The sequence below is a fragment of the Pogoniulus pusillus genome, chromosome 38, assembly GCF_015220805.1.
Source record: "Pogoniulus pusillus isolate bPogPus1 chromosome 38, bPogPus1.pri, whole genome shotgun sequence".
Taxonomy (NCBI): Eukaryota; Metazoa; Chordata; class Aves; order Piciformes; family Lybiidae; genus Pogoniulus; species Pogoniulus pusillus.
This window is the reverse complement of record NC_087301.1, coordinates 1,015,309-1,034,014: the sequence shown is the minus strand read 5'-3', so window position 1 is coordinate 1,034,014 and position 18,706 is coordinate 1,015,309. Positions and strand designations below refer to the sequence as shown.

At 53.5% G+C, this 18,706-nt stretch overlaps 1 protein-coding gene and 1 long non-coding RNA gene across 8 annotated transcripts in view; one reads left to right on the top strand and one right to left on the bottom strand.

Moving 5' to 3' along the window:
• OPCML (opioid binding protein/cell adhesion molecule like) overlaps positions 1-18,706 on the bottom strand; it is a 464,999-nt gene that overhangs the window by 26,227 nt on the left and 420,066 nt on the right. The window lies entirely within an intron of this gene.
• LOC135191173 (uncharacterized) lies at positions 13,643-15,125 on the top strand. The gene is made up of 2 exons (XR_010308740.1): positions 13,643-13,780; positions 14,432-15,125. It is a non-coding gene; the product is annotated as an uncharacterized LOC135191173 (long non-coding RNA).

Genomic DNA, 18,706 nt, shown 5'->3' with positions numbered 1-18,706 from the left:
CTTCTGCACACACTCTTTTTTTTTTTCCCCTCTCCCATCTCCTTTCTTTTTTTTTTTTTTTTTTTTTTTCCCTTTCCCCTCAAAGTAATTTAATTGAAATATTCAGCTGATAAAATATAGCAGCTAACTGCTCCTGCAGGTAGCAGGATCAAGAGGGGGCTTGCGAGCGAGAAGGCGAAGTCAAATGAGGTGCAGCAATATTATATCAATACCTGCCACTGCTGCCTAAAAATACCAAAGCACTTTCTGATTAGTAATGATGGGAGCCTCCTGCACTTCCCCCACCCTGCTGAGACTGATGTCCCTGCTAAAGATAGGGAAAACTGAGGAGATGAGGAGATGAGTGGTGAGAACTTGGAATGGGTTGCCCAGGGAGGTGGTTGAGGCCCCATCCCTGGAGGTGTTTCAGGCCAGGCTGGCTGAGGCTCTGGGCAGCCTGATCTAGGGTAGGGTGTTCCTGCCCATGGCAGGGGGGGTTGGAACTGGCTGCTCCTTGTGGTCCCTTCCTACTCTGACTGATTCTGTGATTCATAGACTTGGTCCCCGAGTGCCTGGGAGCTTCCAGACAGCATCCTTTGGGTGGCTGGTCCCTCAGGGTAAAGTAGCTCCATAAGGAAGTCAGCACAGGAGTCCCCATTGGCTCCCATGATGTTCAGCCTACCCTTGCATTTCTTTCACATCACTGACTTGTTTTGGAGGTAGAAACAGCCTTGATGAGCCTTAATGGCAGAGGTAGTGACAGCCTTGAGAAGTCTTAGTGGCAGAGGCAGAAACAGCCTTGATAAACCTAGCCTGGGGAATGACAGAATGGTAGGAGCTGGAAAAGACCTCTAGAGATCATTGAGTCAAACTCTCTCTGATAACTCAGGTTCATCTAGATCAAGCTGCACAGGAAAGTGTCCAGGTGGTTTCTGAAAGTCTCCAGAGGAGGAGGCTCCACAAACCTCTCTGGGCAGCCTGCTCCAGGGCTCCAGCACCTTCACAGTAATGAATCTGCATCTTAAATTCAAGAGAAGTTTCCTGGGTTCCAGTTTGCATCAGGTGCCCCTTGTCCTATCACTGGGGACCACTGACAAGAGCCCAGCCTCATCCATGATCTCCATCCTTTAGCTATTGATCAATACTGAGATCTCCTCTCAGGTTGCTCTTCTACCTGGTGTCTCAGCCACAGTTCCTTGAACACCTCCAGGGACAGGGACTCCACCACCTCCCTGGACAGCCTGTGCCAATCCCAGACCACTCTTGCAGCAAAGAATTTGTTCTAATATCCAAAGTAAACCCTTCCTAACAAATCCAGCCCTCAAAAGCCCAGTTTTGGTTCCAGCACCTCATCAGGCCCCAGATTCTACCTTTCACCCCAGCAGCACAGAGCTGGTCATGGCAAGGCCAATGCCTGCCCTCTCTGTGGGTTTTGAGGGTCCAAGAGGGAGCTCCTACAGGATGAAAACCAAGACATAAAGTGATGGAGATGCACAGGACAAGGGTGATCTTGGAGGTCTCTTCCAGCCTGGTTGATTCTGTGTTTCTCTGCTTGGCCAAGGTAGCCAAGCACTGTGCTTCCTGAGAGAAGCCTCACAAAACAAGAGCTCATCCCTGCCTACAGCTACCTAAAAGGACATTGTGGAGAGGTTGGCACTGGTCTCTTCCACAGTAATTAGTGATAGAACAAGAGGGAATGGCCTCAAGCTGTGACTGGATAGGTTTAGAGTAGATATTAGGAGAAAACTTTTCCCAGCAGGAGTGGTCAGGCTCTGGAATGAGCTGCCCAGGAGTTGCTGGAGTCACCAACCCTGCATGAGTTTAAAAGCCGTTGGGATGTGGTGCTTGGGGATATGGTCCAGGGTGAAACTTGCAGAGTAGGGGTATCAGCTGGACTTGGTGAGCCTGAGGCACTTTACCACCCTGCATGTTTCTGTGATGTTGTGATTCTAGGAGTCATTGCCTGCACTGGGCAACTGAGGCTGTTTAGTCTGGAGAAGAGGAGGGCGAGGAGAGACCTTCTGGCTCTGTACAGCTCCCCGAAAGGAGGTGGTCATGAGATGGGTGCTGGTCTCACTCCCAAGTAACAAGTGGCAGGCCAAGAGGGAATGGCTTTAAGCTGCACCAGGGAAGGTTCAGTCTGGACATTAGGGGACAAAAATCACTGAGAAGGTTGTCCAGCATCAGGAGAGCATTGCCCAGGGAGGTGGTGCAGTCGCCATCCCTGGGGGTGTTTAAAAGCCATGCATATGTGGTGCCTGGGGACATAGCTTAGTGGAGGACATGGCAGAGTAGGGTTAATGGTTGGACTTGATGATCTTGAAGGTCTTTTTCAACCTAAACTATTCTGTGATTCTCTGAGGGAATCTGCTGATCCATGCAGACCGGACAGGAGGAAAGGAGGTGGCAAAGCACAAAGGTCCCTCTTGGGGAAACCACAAACCCACATCTCTCCTGGCACATTCATCTGGAGAGATGAGATGAGGACAAGACAACAGGCACTGAGTTTATTCTGGGCACAGGCCGAGGGTAACACAATTGAAATGCAAGCTGGGGCCGCGGTGCCCATCAATAAATCCTTGCTGGTGGCTCCCAGGCGTGACAGGAAGCCTATACCTGGCATGGGGCATGAGGACGGAGGGGGAGGCAGGGACAAAGGCTCTGCTTTATGGACAGCCATTTCCATGTTTCCTTTGAGTAATGAGCCTTGCAAATTAGCACCCAGCAGCCTCAAATACATATTTTACCAAGGACATGCTGACAGGTGACGTGGGCACACAGTCCCCCAGGGCAGCTGCCGTCCTGTTCAGTCCCAGCTGGCATGAGGAAGAGCAGAGCAGAGAGCTGGGGGCTGGAGGGCGACATCCAAAGGATGGCAGAGGAACTGGAGTGGAAAACGACCCTCTGCGAGACCAGCGAGGGGCTGATGAGCAGCAGCGATGGTGTCTGGGAGCAGCCAGGCAGTCTCAGGAGGGAACTGATGGTGCACCAGCATGGCACAGCATGGCACGGCACAGCATGGCATGGCACATAGCTCTGCTCCTCGAGGGAGCCGAAGCAGTGCTGCACCAGCACGGCACAGCGTGGCATGGCACAGCATGGCATGGCACACCCGGGCCTCTGCCCCTTGAGGGAGCTCAGCAGCCGCCTGAGCAGCACCGGGGCGGATCCACTGTGGCACGCCTGTGGCAATTCCTTCTCCCTGCACAATGGAACCTAAGGGTTTCTGGCTCTCGGAGGAGCCTGTCCGCGCACCGGGACAGCGCTGCAGCTTCTCCGGGGGAAGGGAGAGGCGGCAGCGGCGGGGGGCAGCAAGGCTGCTCGGTGGGCGCCTGCCTGCTGCGGCACGGACTGGCAGGCAAAGAGGGAACATCCCTGAACTAACTCGGAGAGGACCATCGGGAGAGTGACGGAGAAATATGTGCGGCTGAACACGAGGGGGAGCAGGGAGCAGGCAGCGGAGCTCACCTGCTCACCCTCTTTCCACATCCCTCCCTTTATGCTCCATCTGCCTCCTCTCCTTCCATACCCCATCCCTTCCCCTCTGCCCTCCTCACACTGCCATGCACACAGCTGGCATGGGCTACATCCCATCTTTTCTGCTACAACCTGCTCTGGCAGGAGGGTCAGACTGGATGATCTCTTCGGGTCCCTTCCAGCCCCTAACATCCTCCGATGCTGTGATCTTTTGAGGTTCCCTTCCAGCCTCTAACCTTCTGTGATTCTGTCATCTCTGCAGAGCCATCGGGGGAGAGAAGATCCTCAAGCACCAGGGGCTGCCCCCAGGCAGGTGTAACTCCACCCAGCACCTTCCCCACCTTACATCAATGCTGCTGCAGAGCTGTACGTGTGGCCAGCCACAGGTTCATCTCAAAGCTCAGCACAGGCCTGCAGGTTGCTCTGACCCTCAAACAGTGAGCTGACACCTACAGCCCTCCTTGTTGTCTCCACAACCCCCTGCCAGAGGAACCTGCTGCCACGTCCCTGTCTCCAATATGCCAGGTGGGGGTTTGTTAGCACTGCAAGCAGGCTTCAAAGCAAGCTGAAAACCTGGGGCAGGAGTTTGTACCCTCACTACCAGCTCTCAGCATCTCCAAACAGGGCTTGGGAGCAAACTGAGCAGGTGTGACCTCACCAAAAAAACCCTTGAGACCAGCTCCTGCCCCTTGTGGAGCATGAACCAAGGCCCTGGATGACTCCATGCCCGCAGCATGACTTGCTGCATCTCCCAGACCACTCCAGCATGGGAAGTTGTACTTCAGGAGCAGGCAGCTCAGCCATGCAGGACATGATGTGAAGAGACAGCTGTGACCTCTCCAGGAGAGCAGGAGCTTCGGTGTGGTGTGTGCAGCAGTCCAGAGGCACGGCAGGCAGCACACAGGCCAGCACTGCTCTGCCCCTGCAGCCAGCAGACGCTCGGGGCAAAGGGAGAGGCAGAGCCTTCCCGAGGTACCAAGTGTGCTTCTCCAGCCACCCCATCTTGATGCTGTTTCATGCATCAGCATCTCCCCCCAGGACCATCAGCTTGGGCCACAGTTCACTGGGGTGAATGTAGCAACTTCCACCTGTCTCTAGAGGCACGGGGCTGGGCTCTTGGCTATCTCAGCCACACAAGGGCATTACATTTCATTCACAGCTAGCCAAAAGCTACATGGAGTGGCCAAAGCCCCCCAGCTCAAGACCAGGGAGCTGCTTGAGAGAGTCCAGCCATGAAGATGATTTAGGAAGCTGAACAACTTCCTTATGAGGAGAGCCTGAGGGAGTCTGGGCTTGGAGCTTGGAGAGGAGACGAAGGAGTGAGCTCACTCCTGTTTATAAATATGTAAAGGGTGAGTGTCAGGAGGATGGCACCCACCTCTGCTGGGTGATGCCCAGTGACAGGACAAGGGCCAATGGATGGAAGCTGAGGCAGAGGGGGCTCCATGTGACCCTGAGAAAGGGAGGGAAGGAGGTTGTGGAGTCTCCCTCTCTGCCAATTTACAGAACCATCTGGATGCATTCCAGTGTGGTCTGCTCTGGGTGATGCTGCTCTGGCAGGGGGCAGGACCAGATGAGCTTCCAAGGCCTCTTCCAACCCCTGACATTCTGTGATTCTATGAAAACCACTTTAGATCATTAATCCACAGCTCTGTTGCCACCCTAAGGACTTGAGTAAGGGAATTACAGAATCACAGAATCAAAGAGTCATAAAATCACAATCACAGAACCACAGAATGGTTTGGAGTGGAAGGGACCCTGAAGATCATCGAGTTCCAATCCCATGCCATGGGCAGGGACACCTCCCACCAGCACAGCTTGCTCAAGGCCTCATCCAGCCTGGCCCTGAACACCTTTACAGAGAGGTCATCCACAACCTCCCTGGGCAGCCTGTGCCAGTGTCTCCCCACCCTCACTGTAAAGAATTCCTTCCCCATCTCCACTCTCACTCTCCCCTCTTCCATCTCAAAGCCATTGCCTCTTGTCCTGTCACTCCCAGCCCTTGTCAGAAGCCCCCCTCCCCTCCTGCAGCCCCCCTCAGGTACTGGAAGGCTGCTGTAAGGTCTCCCTGGAACCTTCTGCAGGCTGCACAGCCCCAGCTGCCTCAGCCTGTCCCCACAGGGGGGTTCTCCAGCCCTCTGATCATCTCTGTGGCCTCCTCTGGACCTTCCTTCTCTGAGACATTCAAAACCTGTCTGGATGTGTTCCTTTGTGACCTATTGTGGCAGGGGGGTTGGACTCAGTGATCTTTTGAGGTCCTTTCCAACCCTTGCTGTTCTGTGATCCTGTGATGGGTCTCACCAACAGCTGAGAGCAGCTCTGGGAAATTCCTGAGGTTTTTTTCACCTGTAATGCTAAAAACATTGGCAGTGGCAACAATTTCTGCCACCTGCTCCCACACCCCCCAGAGCAGGGAGGCAGAGGCCCGGGCCAAGACATGCAGGAATCATTTTCTGCTGGCAAAGCTGCCGACTCAAGGAGAAACATAAAGGCCTCAGTGAAGGGCTTGTCTGGTTTATTACAGCATCGCCTCTAATTTATGCGCCTGCCTTTTATGATTGTTCTCTATCACTGTTCCTGGGGCTTATTTATAGAGGGCCATTAGCACAGAGAGCAAGCCCTGATGAGTGAGCATTGGCTGCCTCTGCCAGGGGACCAGGGATATAAACGGAGATGAGGAGGAGGAGGAGGCAGCCAGCTCTCACACGGGGCTGCAGTGAGTCCTCTCTCCCTGGAAGCCAAGCAGGATAATTTGATCTCAGAGTGTGATACAACTTCATTTCACGTGGCTCTCTTTTGGGCAGGCTGCAGCCTCCTTCACATGCACTTTGGGAAAATCCCAGCGGAACGAAGAGCAGGCAAAGAGGTTTGGATTCCACCATCCACACCAGCGCAGGGAAAAGCCTCTTGATGGTGCAAGGAGAGAGCTGCTGGGGTGAGAAGGGGGAAGAAGACCTCATCTGTACACCATCCAAGCAGCACATCGTAGCCTGCTGACACTGCACTCACCCCTGCATGGACATCCCAGCCCTGTGTCCATCTCATCTCTCTGTTTCCCTGCTCTGTAGGTTTGCAGTAAGATTGAAGGTGGCACCAATCTGTGAGTCTGACATGCTGGAGCGCAGCAATGCCACCCAGAGGGATCTGAACGGCACTGAGAGCTGAGCCCATGCCTGCCTCATGAAGTTCAACAAGGCCAAGTGCAAGGTCCTGCAGCTGAGTGGGCTCAGTTACAAGCAGAAGTACAGGCTGGGCAGAGAATGGCTTGAGAGCAGTGTGGAGAACTCGGGGGTGCTTGCAGCTCAGAAGACAGCCATGCCCTGGGCTGTGTCCAAAGCAGTGTGAGCAGCAGGACAAGGGAAGTGATTCTCTCACTCTGCTCTGCTCCTGTGAGATCCTATCTGGAGTACTGTGTCCAGTTCTGGTGTCCCCAACACAAGAAGGGCAATGAATTGTTTCAGAGGGTCCAGAGGAAGCCATGAAGAAAATCACAGGGCTGAAGAACCTCCATTATGGGGACAAGCTGAGAGAGTTGGGGTTGTTCTGCCTGGAGAAGAGAAGGCTCTGGGGAGACCTCAGAGCAGCCTTGAAAGGGGCTGCAGAAGAGCTGGGGAGGGACTCTGGACAAGGACTGGGAGTGACAGGACGAGAGACAATGGCTTTGAGCTGGGAGAGGGGAGAGTGAGACTGGAGATTATGAAGAAATTCTTTGCAGTGAGGATGGTGAGACACTGGCACAGGCCACCCAGGGGAGGTTGTGGAGCCCCCTCCCTGGAGGTGCTCAAGGCCAGGCTGGATGAGGCCTTGAGCAACCTAGGCTGGTGGGAGGTGTCCCTGCCCATAGCAGAGGGGTTGGAACTGGATGAGCTTTAAGGTCTTTTCCAACCCAACCCATCCTATGGTTCTATGATTCATCCCTTTCCACCTAAAATCAAAACACCCTGAGGGCTGCACAGCTTCCCCCCCTGCCTTCCCCAGGACATGCAGAGGTCGAGGAGCACCAAAACCTTCACCCCACCAAATCATCCCCATTTACAACCATCCCTCTCCAAGCTCCAGCTCAACGCAGGCGGTTCTGTGCCGGCAATTAAATCCTCACGCAGGAAATGACAGGTTAATTGCAGAGAGGGGCAGGGTCTAGCCCACCCCAAAACACACTGATGTGGAGGCAAGGAGGAAAGAGCCATGGCTCCAAACCCTGCTAAGCAGGTAGGTGGCTCCGGCGGCAGACCGAGAGGAGGTGAAACGAATTTGTACCATCAAAGCCTTCCCCGTACCAGTTCGCAGGTAATTGGTGAGGAGAACAAAAGCTTTAAATTCACCCACTAAATTATTCACTACAAAATCGCCCTCCCGGCTCCTCCGTCGTGTCCTTCAAGCTGCTCTCGCTGCTGATTGCGTCCCCTCGGCGCGCACGGGGAGAAGCCTCGGGAAAGACGGAGCCGGCGACCGACAGCGGCGGTTTGATTCGCAGAGAGGAGCCGGGGAGAGGAGACAGCAGCCCTCGGGAAGGGAGAAACGCGAAATAAAAGAAACTCCAAGCTCTAAGCATCCCATCAAGGTGCTTTCTGGCTCCTTGATGTGGGTTTGTGTTTTTCTCTTTCTCTCCTTTCTCTCCTCCTTTCTTTCTCCTCCGACAGCTCCCACCGCAGGCAGAACAGAGGATGCTGAATTACTTTGGAATGTGCTGAGAATGCCCTGCTTGGCCAACCAAAGCCTCATAAATCATTCCTCTCCCCACCCCCCTTCCCTCCTTTCCAGTTGTTGATCTCTCTTTTAAGCAGTCTGACGCCGGATCACCAGGGAGCCCATTGCCCTGGCACTGTGATTTCAGGTGGGCACTGCCCAGACATACCACCCGAGCCCGATCTGAGGCAATGCGACTGGGAGGGACGGATGGCACCAAAAAGGAGCTGCTAACGAGGTCACCACCCCGAGGCAGCCAGTTTTGGAGCCCAACCCAGTGCAAGATTTCCCTAGGGCGCTCCAGAGCTGAGTGGTGCCAAGGAGTTGTCTCACCAGCCCTGCTCCAGCTCACAACCCCACATCAATTTGCCATCAGGCAGCTCAGCACTTGTTGCTTTGCTGCTCTCCCTCCAGATTCCTCCAGAACCCCTCCTATGGGTACAACACATCCTCATGATTTAAGGTTCATCACTTCTGGAAGATCCAGGCTCACATCAGGAAAGGGACAACCTGTCTGAACCAGCTCTGAGGTCAGCTTGGGTGCTGCTGCTTACCCTCACCCTCAGCTACCTCAACAGGCTTCAGCTAGAGAAAGCAGCTCCATGCACAACTGGGAAGGGATGGGAGCTGCAGTTGCATCGAGGTGCTGGATGCTCAGACATCACTCCTGATGGAGCTGGTGACCTAAACTAACTTCTCTGCTGATAAGCACAGGGGAAGATGCCTGCGAAAGACCTGAAGGGCAGAGGGTGCAGGCAGTGGTCCAGAGCAAAGCAGGGAGAGCAGGCTGGAGAGAGAGAAGCCCTGCAGGGAGATGTGGAGCTCAGTCAGTACTTGTGCCATAACTGGAGGGGCTGCACAGCCTGGGGCTGTCAGTCTGGCTCCTGGCACCAGGACTAAAAATCCCCCTTTTGCTCTGAAAACACCAAAGCTGAGATGATAGTGAAAGGCAGAGGCCTCCCCCCTCCCCTCTGCCCCCCTCCCAGGCAGGCCTGATGGGGAGAGGAGCACGTGGGCTCAGCAACCACGGCGTGGCAGACACAGTCATTTTCTGATACCTGAAGTGACATTTGGTGAGTCCCTCACACTCAGCTGTGACACCGACAATGTCATAATAGGGATGTGAGTGCTGCTCATCCCCGTGCTGGCCTGGTACCCGTCACTCAGCCGTGATGGAGAGGCGGCAGGCTCGGGAGGCTGCTGACAAGAGGGATCAGCGAGCAGCTCTGTTTGTGGCTCTGGGCAAGGACTGAGCCCTGTTCACTCCCCACCTCATGACAGCTCAGAGAAAAGCAGGCTGCTGTCTTCCACAGCCTGGCTCCGACTTAGCTTGAGGAGGTCTCCTGCAGGCATTTCAGAAGGTCTCAGGTGGCCAAGAAGGCCAGCAGCATCCTGGCCCAGATCAGGAATAGTGTGGCCAGCAGCAGAAGGGAAGTGATCCTGCCCCTGTATTTGTCACTGGTGAGGCCACACATCGAGTACTAGATTTGGTTTTGGACCACTCACTCCCAGAGAGGTATCAGGGGCCTGGAGTGTGCCCAGAGAAGAGCAATGAAGCTGGTGAAGGGTCTGGATAAAAGGTCTGTTGCGAAGCAGCTGAGGGATCTGGGATTGCTTCATCTGGAGAAGAGGAGGCTGCTCTCTACAGCTCCCAGAACAGAGGCTGGAGTGAGGTGGGGCTGGTCAGGCGATAGAATGAGAAGAAAGGTGTGGCCATGGCACTCTGGGACAGGGTTTAACGGCCACAGTGGTGTGACATTGATGGTTGGGCTTGAGATCTCTTCCAACCAAAACAGTTCTGTGCCCCTGTGTGATTCTGTCTCCCTGGAAATCCCCAAGTGGGAGGATGTCCTCTCCTCCATCCTGGGAGGTGATGGATCTGCATGGGGCTGCAGGATGAGCTGCATGGCACCAGAAGCAGAGCTGGGCTCCCCCAGCCCTCAGCATCACACCATCAATCCTCTCCATCTCCACAAGCACAAGGGGGGGTTTATGCTGGGTTTTTTCAATCAATACCAGTCTGCCCTCCCCAGGAGAACACTAAAACACCCAAAAGCCATAAACCTCACCAGCCACCCTTGCCTCTCCAGAGCTGAGCTTTACGACACTGGAGCTATTTATTGCTGCCTGTGTTTTGCAAATACCAGATGTGACGCTCATCCTGAACAGCCTAGTTTAGGGCCCCTTGGTTATTCCACAGATGAAGCTGCTATTTTAGACAAGACAGACGTGAAACAAAAACAAATCCTGAAGCAGAAGGGGGTGGAAAAAGCCCTCTGAGCACTGCAGTGGTGACAAAAATCCACAGCGAGTCAGCCTTCGGGTTTCAGCCTGCAGGAAGGTGAAGTAGCCAAGCAGTGCTGCAAACACCCAACAGCTACGGGTCCCAGCAACCCTGTGGGGCTGGATGGGATCTGCTGGTGGGCAGAGAGCTGCCAGGAGCTCTGCCAACACCAGTACCAAGGATGAGGATGAGCCAGTAAGCGAGGGGATGCCCTAAGCGGGTTTGCGCATTGCCAACTCTGCCGAGTCAGGCTCCTCGCAGGAGGAGCAGCTGATGATGCTCACAAGCAGCTCCCTCAATAGCTTCTCCCCCACATGTTAGCACAGCACATTGGGGCCATCCAGATGTCATCCTCACCTTTTCCACTGGGACCTTTGCCACGCAGCCAGGTCCCTTCAAGCCAGACCACCTGTGCCAGCAGGGCCCAAGGTACCCAATATTTCATGCCCGGTGTCCCGAAAGGGCCAAGGAACATGTGGCTGCGCTCCATAAACCCAGCATTAGAGATCCCCCGATGGAGATGGATTATCATTTGCAAATGATTAAAACACAATTAACAGCAGTAGGGAGGGACTCCAGGCTCTGCAACGGAGCCATGCAAATGAGGAGCTCTCAGGACCTTGGGTGTCCTAAGCACCTGTCAATTCTTGGTTGAAACAAGTGCATTAGCCTCGTCCAATATCCATCTAACCTTTCCACTCTCCCTTGCTCTGTTTCCCTGGCAACCATTTAAAAGTGCTGGAAAAAGGCACAGCTGCTTTCAGAAAAAAGGAAAGGGAAGGGGGGGGAAGAAGGCAACATGTTCTCCTCAGGCAGGCGTGTGCTGGCTCGCTCTTTTTCTGTCCCCTTCTCCTGCTCTCCTCGGTCGCTGCCTGTGCTGCCCCTGCCCAGTTCAGCTCCAAATCCGAGCACAAGCTGCCACGCTTGCTGGGCAATGAGCAGGGTGGTCATGGTCATGTCACCTTGCTTCCCCAGGGGTGGTCAGACACACCACAAGCTGTGGCAGGAAAACACTCTGGACTACACAGAGATGGAGTGAAGCAAAGCCAGGAGCTGCCTTGAGCACAAGATTCTGCCCCCCCCAAGAGTGCCCTTTCCTCGAGGCAGGAGAGCTTGGAGTGCACCTGCACAGCTCTCCAGAGTGGTACAAGCACAAACCTCAGTATTCTGTGGAGCTCCCTGTCACTCTCTGAGCAAAACAGCAGTTAACAAAGATCAAAACTTGAGGCTGTCACTAAAACCCTCCTCTGCTGCCAGCTAAAGAGGCTTATTTTTGTCCTCTTGCCTTTTCTCCCCTCTCCCACCTGCCCGGACATCATTTCCCAGCACATCCATGCTGATGAGAGTGGCATTTGTCCTGACACCTTTGGGAGCTCAGCTCCAAAGGGTAGGATGAAAATGGCAAGAGGAGCAGGCATCATAACAGACAGAGAGGGGACAACTGCTGAAGCCTGTCACCACAGGCAAACGCAAGAGCAGGGCTGGAAATGCATCCTCCTTCCCTGGGGCTACCCAGTACCTGGAGCAACCCACATTGGGTGAGGAGGATAAGCTGAAAGAAGAGATTAAGTTTTCAGGTGCTTCAGGATCTATCGTGAAGGATGGAGCAGAGGAAAGAGCAGCAAGAGGTGGGATAGGTGCACCCAGCACCCCCATCACACCTTTTGGTGCTGTGTGGCACTGCCCAGTGGGGAAGATGTCACATCAGAACTGTTGGGTCCTGGGAAGCACTGGGAATCTCCTCAGAGGGGAAGGAGATGGATTCATGGGACTGATCACAAACCTTCCTCTGCTCCAGAGAGGCCCCCTGGGAACACAGTCCCTGGGGACATCTCCAGAGGCAATCAAGCCTCATTAGCTCCACTGCTCTGGACGAGACACTGACTGGCTGCTCTAGGTAGCAGCCCAGCTAGGAAATGCTAGTAACTCTGTATCCCAGCCTGTATCCTCCCTGGCATCATCCACACTGTCCTCATCACCTGCAGATACAATTCCAGCACCACCAAGGGTTGATGGTTGCCTTGATGAACATTGAACCACAGAACCAGAGAATGCACTGGGTTGGAAGGCAGCTCTAGAGGTCATTTAGTCCAACAACTCCCTGTACTAAGCAGGGGCACAGAACACAACCACAACATTGGTTTTGACTGGAAAATACCTGCAAGATCATTGAGTCCAACCAGCAACCCAACCCCACCATGGCCATTAAACCAAAGTGCCATGGCCACACATTTCCTGAACACCTCCAGGGATGTGACCACCTCCAGGGATGGGGACTCCACCACCTCCCTGGGCAACCTGTTCCAATCCCTGACCACTCTTGCAGCAAAGAAATTGTTCCTCATCTCCAACCTAACCCTCCCCTGGCATAATTTCAGGCTGTTCCTTCTTGTTCCATCACCCAGCATTAGGGAAAGGAGACTGATCTTCACCTCACTACAAGCTCCCTTCAGGGCTGCAGAGAGCCAAAAGGTCTCCCCTCATCATGTGTCCAGGGATGATCTTAGAGGTCTTTTCCAACCTTAATCATTCTATGACTCTAAAACCAGCAGCATGGACTGAGGACCACCCTGCAGTGATGTGGAGGGCAACGTCATCCCTCTTACACAGAGGATGAGGAGCAGGCAGGGGTTGGGGTGTGGGGAAGAGCTTGGTTACGCTAATTAATGGCACAGTCTGAAGTGTGCCACTGCTGCTTCACGCTCAGTGCCTGAAAAGGAGGGAGGGGGAAAGAAATAATCCATTAAGCACCAGACACTGGGAGGGAAAACCCCAAAAGAAAGCAAACCCCACCCCAACCTAATGCTCCTCAAACGCCGAGCACCCAAACAGCCGATCTTTGTCTAGGAACTTCAGTTCCAAGAACCACTTAGAGGCTTTCATCAACACATTATAATATTAATCAAGACTCATAATGCAGGCTGATTTGCATGCCAACAAATATATTTACACTGTAAATTGTTTGTTGAGAAGCCTCAGAGAAATCTGCAGTTCGCTGCCACTGAACTTGGGTAGCGGCGAAAGGGAATGGAAACCTGAAAGTGCAAACTCCCTGTAGAGTTGGCTCCTCCTGGCTCTGGCAGCACAGCTCATTAGCAAGCCTCCACGTGGGCCTCTGCGCCCAACCACCTAGCTGGAGCACAGCAGTTGGTGATTGAAAGGCTTATTAAGGTCCTCAGAGCTAAATCCAGGCCAGTGTCTTCTCAGCAGAGGAGATGTGCCTGCTGCTAGACCTGTCCTGCGCCAGGCAATGAGTCAAACTAATGGCTCCTTGCTCTGGGAAAGGCACTGAGGTGCTGCAGGGTGGCCAGAGAAGGACAACAAAAGTGGTGAAGGGGCTGGAGAATAGAGCTGGTGAGCAGCAGCTGAGGGAACTGGAGGTGTTTAGTCTGAGGGAGGATGAGAGACCTCATTGCTGCCTACAGCTGCCTGACAGGAGGTTGGAGAGAGGTGGGGGTTGGCCTCTTCTCCTAGTATGAGGTGATGGAAGGAGAGGAAATGGCCTGAAATTGTGCCAGGTGAGGGTTAGGTCAGAGATTAAGAACAACTTTGCTGCAAGAGTGGTCAGAGATTGGAACAGGGTAGCCATGGAGGTGGTGGAGTCCCCATCCCTGGAGGTGTTCTAGAAACATGTGGCCATGGTTCTGTGGGACAGGGTTTGATGGCCATGGTGGCCTCCAGCTGCTATCTGGACTTGCTGATCTTAGAGGTCTCCTCCCACCAAAACAATTCTATGACTCTAAGATGTGAGGTGTCCCTGCCCATGGCAGAGGGGCTGGAACTTAGAGATCTTTAAGTCCTTTCCAACTCAATCCATTCCATCATTCTGTGGTTCCATGGCTAGGGACAGCAGGGATCTGGTCTAGTTAAGATGTCCCTTCACACCGCAGGACAGCTGGAGTAGATGATCTCTAAAGGCCCCCCCAACCCAAACCACCCTATGATTCTGTGATCACTGTCACCTACAGAGAACTCTGTCCAACATTTGCAGTTTTTGCTTTGTAGGGTTTCTGCTTCTCTGGCATCGTGTGGGGCTGCCAGGATGCACCAAAGCCAAGTGACCCCAGGATAGTCTTGTTCCCGTGGAGGGGAGGATGGACACAGCACAGGGTGCTGAGTGTCTGGGCAGGTGATGGCAGAGCTCCCAGTGCCCACAGCCCCCTGCTGGAGTCACCTAAAGAGCCTGAGGATGGGTGGTATGACAAGGACCATGGCAGCATGCAGGAGATGCCGGCATGCCCCTGGCTCCTTCCCTATCTCCCTGCCTGCAGGGAAGATGGCTTCAAGAGACACCTTGGTCCAGACCTCAAGATCTGAGGGTCTGAGCCACACCAACAAGCCCTCAGAGTCTGTGGGGCAGTGGAGGCCAAGAGGAGCATTTACTGCTCTGCAGGTTTACAACGACTTTTATCTCCAGCTTCTGCTGAAGAGGACAAGATGGGAGGCAAACCTACTGGGAAGCAGCATTCAAATGGAGACAGAGCTCCCTCCTCTCTTGCATGACTTGCAAGCTGCCACCACATTCCTTATCCCAAGGGATCTTCCCCTCCTTGCTCTGCACCTTTTCCACCACTGCACTCTCAGCAGTGTGCAGATCCTTCCAAGGCCCTAAGCTGGGTGTAAATGAGCGTCTGCTGCGCTCCCCATCCAGCCTCTCCCCTCGCTGCCCACCCAGGGCCCGGGGGCTGCAAAGGATGATTAGCAGAGGTGTTAGAGCAGAATTAAAGGGAGTGCTCCGCGCTGCCTCTCTAAGCTGCTGAAGAGCGGATTAGCAGGAGGCATTGATCTGCTGGTTCAGAGATCTTCTAAAGAGCCAGGCGGAAAATCACGGGAGGGAGGAGGGGGAAGGCTAATTAACACTTCCAGGGTAGCAAGTCCTCCACTCAGAGACGGTACTAACAGACTAGCTAGAAGGTGCCCTGGTCAGCAGAGCCAGTGGTGACTGTTCAGCCAGTGGGTGTCACAGCAGGGCTTGGGAGGGATCTCTGGACAGCACCAAGTCCAAGCACCCTTCAAGCCAGCCTCAACTACAGAAGGTCACACGGGAACACGTCCAGGTGGGTTTGGAATGGCTCCAGAGATGGAGACTCCACCACCTCTCTAGGCAGCCTGCCTCAGGGCTCCAGCACCCTTCAATTCAAGAAGCTCCTCCTCATGTTTGGATGGAACTTCTGTTCAAGTTTGTGCCTGTTACCCCTTGTCCTTCTGTGGCAAAAGGAAGGAGCTGGTGAACAGGACGGGCACGAAGGGAGGGAAGATGACAGCTAACAACAGGACACCTCATCTCAGGTCCCTGCTGTCCCATGTCACAGGATGCTCTCATAGAAGGACATCTGGATGCAGGCACTGCCTTTGCTCCAGGTGAAGAGAAGCAAGAAGCTGAAGGTATTCTCCCTGTATTCCAGCAAGTTATCCTGCCCCCAGGGAGCAGCTATTTTGGGATAACACTGATGCTTATAAACCCACTGTGTGGCCAGGGCTTCATCCTCGTGCAGGAGAGGGAAATGATCTGAAAGCAGGGGAAGCTTTTCTGCAGAGCCCTGGAAACCACAGGAATAAACTTTCAGGGTCCATCAGGTAGTTTGATCTGTTTACATTTAATACTCCATTTCTCTACGCCAGCCAAGTGCAAGCCTCTAATCCCTGCTCAGTAATTACCTACATTAGAGGACCAAAGCACAGTCTTAACCATCCACACCAGCTAATGCATACACAACCACTTCCCTAAACCTCTCTGCACTGCAGTATTGAGGACAGGCAGATGCCTTCAAGCTCTCTGTTTGTGATGATTGCCCTAAAAATACCACAACCCAAAACATCAGGGAAGGAGAAAGAGGTTGGTTGGGGGTGAAGGGGCATTTTATTTGATAAAATCATAAAGAGCAGTGCATCCTGCAGAGAAAGAATCTCTGAGACATAAATGTCAGGTTTATGAACAATTGAGCTGCTCTCTGCTTGCCTGAAATTGCTCCTTAAGGTCAGTGCTGTAAGTGTTCCCTTGGGCAAATGGACTGCAGGACACTGAGTTCTGACTGGAGAACAGCAGCAGCCCTGGCCCCAAAGCTGGGCTGAGAAGCCACAGCCCCGAGGTGTGGCTGCCCACACCACCCCAGGCAGGCTTGGAAGGATGTGAGGGGAAGGACTAGGCAAGGATTTGAGGGGAAAAGCCTTGGCAACAGAAAGAGCATCGCTGCCTCCAAGCCCTGGGGAAGCATCAGCTCCACTCTCAGGAACACAGCTTCATCTGTATGGCCACAGCAGCTGGATGGGGGCTGCCAAGGGTGCTTCGCTTCACCTGGGTCTCCAAGGGCATGAGATGCAGATGTGCCCTTCTCCTAACCCAGGGCTGGGGTTTCTTGCTACCCTGAGAGCACATCTCCAAATCAGATTTGGTAAAGGATCAGAGAGAGGGCTGGGACCCTGCAGGGGAGCAAATGGACAGCCCTGGACTATTTGGAGAAGACAAAGGGCTGGGTGCACTCCAGGGGTACATAAATCCCGAGGAAAGACCAGGCAGAGCTGGCTCAGCCAGCTGAGAAAATGGGCTGGCTGAGAGCAGAGGGATGCCTCTGCTCTTACTGCTGCCTTCTAGGGAAGACACCCCACGAGGAGACCAACAGGGCACTGGAAAGCAGTTCAGGGTATAAATCAGAGCAAGAAGGAGCCAAGGAACCAGGCTCAGAAAGGCTGCAGCTAACCCAAGTTGGTTTATATTCCTCCAGGTAGTTACAACGGGACCTTGATGGGCCATATGGTCTTGTCTTGACCCTTAAATCATCTCATGCCCTTCCAACAGCAGCTATCACTGTTGCTGGCTCCTATTCCTTGTTATTCTTGGCACTGGGAGGCTGGAATTGTGAGGCAGCTGAACCCCATAATGAGATGCATCAGATGGAGACCATCTGGAAGGAGCATCCAACTTTAACCTTGAGGGCTACTTGGCAAAGGACCTTCAAGCTAGCAAAAAAAATGCCTTCCCACTGACAAACAGCCCTCCCTGAAATGCTCCCTGCACCCTGCCAGGGTCTTGGGAGCTGTCACCCCCCAAAGAGCTCAGTGCTAAGCCTCCTGCACTCGATGCCCACAGGATGGGTTGTCTGTCTGCTCCCTGCCAAGCCACTGTGTCCTCACACGGTGGGAATGTGGTTGAGTGGGGCTGGGGCCACTCAAAGTGACCATGGGCACTCAAGGGGAGCAAGGCAACAGCCAGCCAGGTGGGGTCATGGCTGGAATAAATCAATTATCCCACGTTTCTCATCCAGACAGCCAAGAGGGAACTTGCAGGAAGAGCATCTGATGGGGCAGCTGCAGGGGACAGCTCTGTCCACTGGCATTTTGGACCTCCCTTGCCTTTCCCTTCACCTCTCCCTCCCAATTTCCATTTGCTAATAGCCAACCTTTTTGCATCCCCATATTCCCATCTACTGAAAGGCTCTCTGAGCATCCAACAGATAGTGCTGATGCATCTTGCTCTGCCACCCCACTGCCGGCTGAAAGTTCATTTTCCAAAGCCCTCTGAGGCTTCCTCCTTTACTGCCACCCCATTTAGGACAGAAAGCCAGGGAATGGAAAGAAATCTCCACCTTTCTGGGACAAGAAGCTGCTCTGGGTGGATCCAAACATTTCCTATCAACGTGGCCCTGCCTCTGGAGGTGAAAAAGCAGGAGGGATTTGCACCACTAGCTTTAGGACCCCAATTTCACAGAGCAAAGCCCTGAAGAACCTATAAGCCTGTGCTGAAAGCCAAGCAAAAGCTGTTCCTTCAGCCCTTTCCTTAAGTGCCTTTCTCAATTGTGTCTTTGTTCTTCCCATTTTTTAATTAAGACCAAAAGGTTGAGGTTGTAAAAAGAGGCTCTGGGAAGCTGCCTGCATGGGGAAGAGGGAAAGTTCATTTGAATGGAAATTGAGAAGCCAAATCCTTGGGAAAGCTTTCAAAAGCCCACCTTAAACGATTTTCTCTGTTGTCCAGCAGGTTAAACACCTCATTGGAGCTAGGATATCTGTCTGGAAATGCCTCTGCAGATCTCCCCAGAGGCTGCTCCTGATAGCCTGGCCACACACCAGCATTTTTTTTGTCAGCAATGGTTGAAGAGAAGTGGGATGCAGGAGGACACCGCGACAAAAAGAGGTACTCTTGCCACCAAGGCATCTCCAACACCTTCACCGCCGCTCAAAAAGCCAGGGCACAAAGAAGTCCCCAACCAGCCTAAGTACATCCCTCTGGCCTGACCCCAGATGCTGCTTGGAACCATTCAAGAAGGTTCAGGCAAATCATTCCCT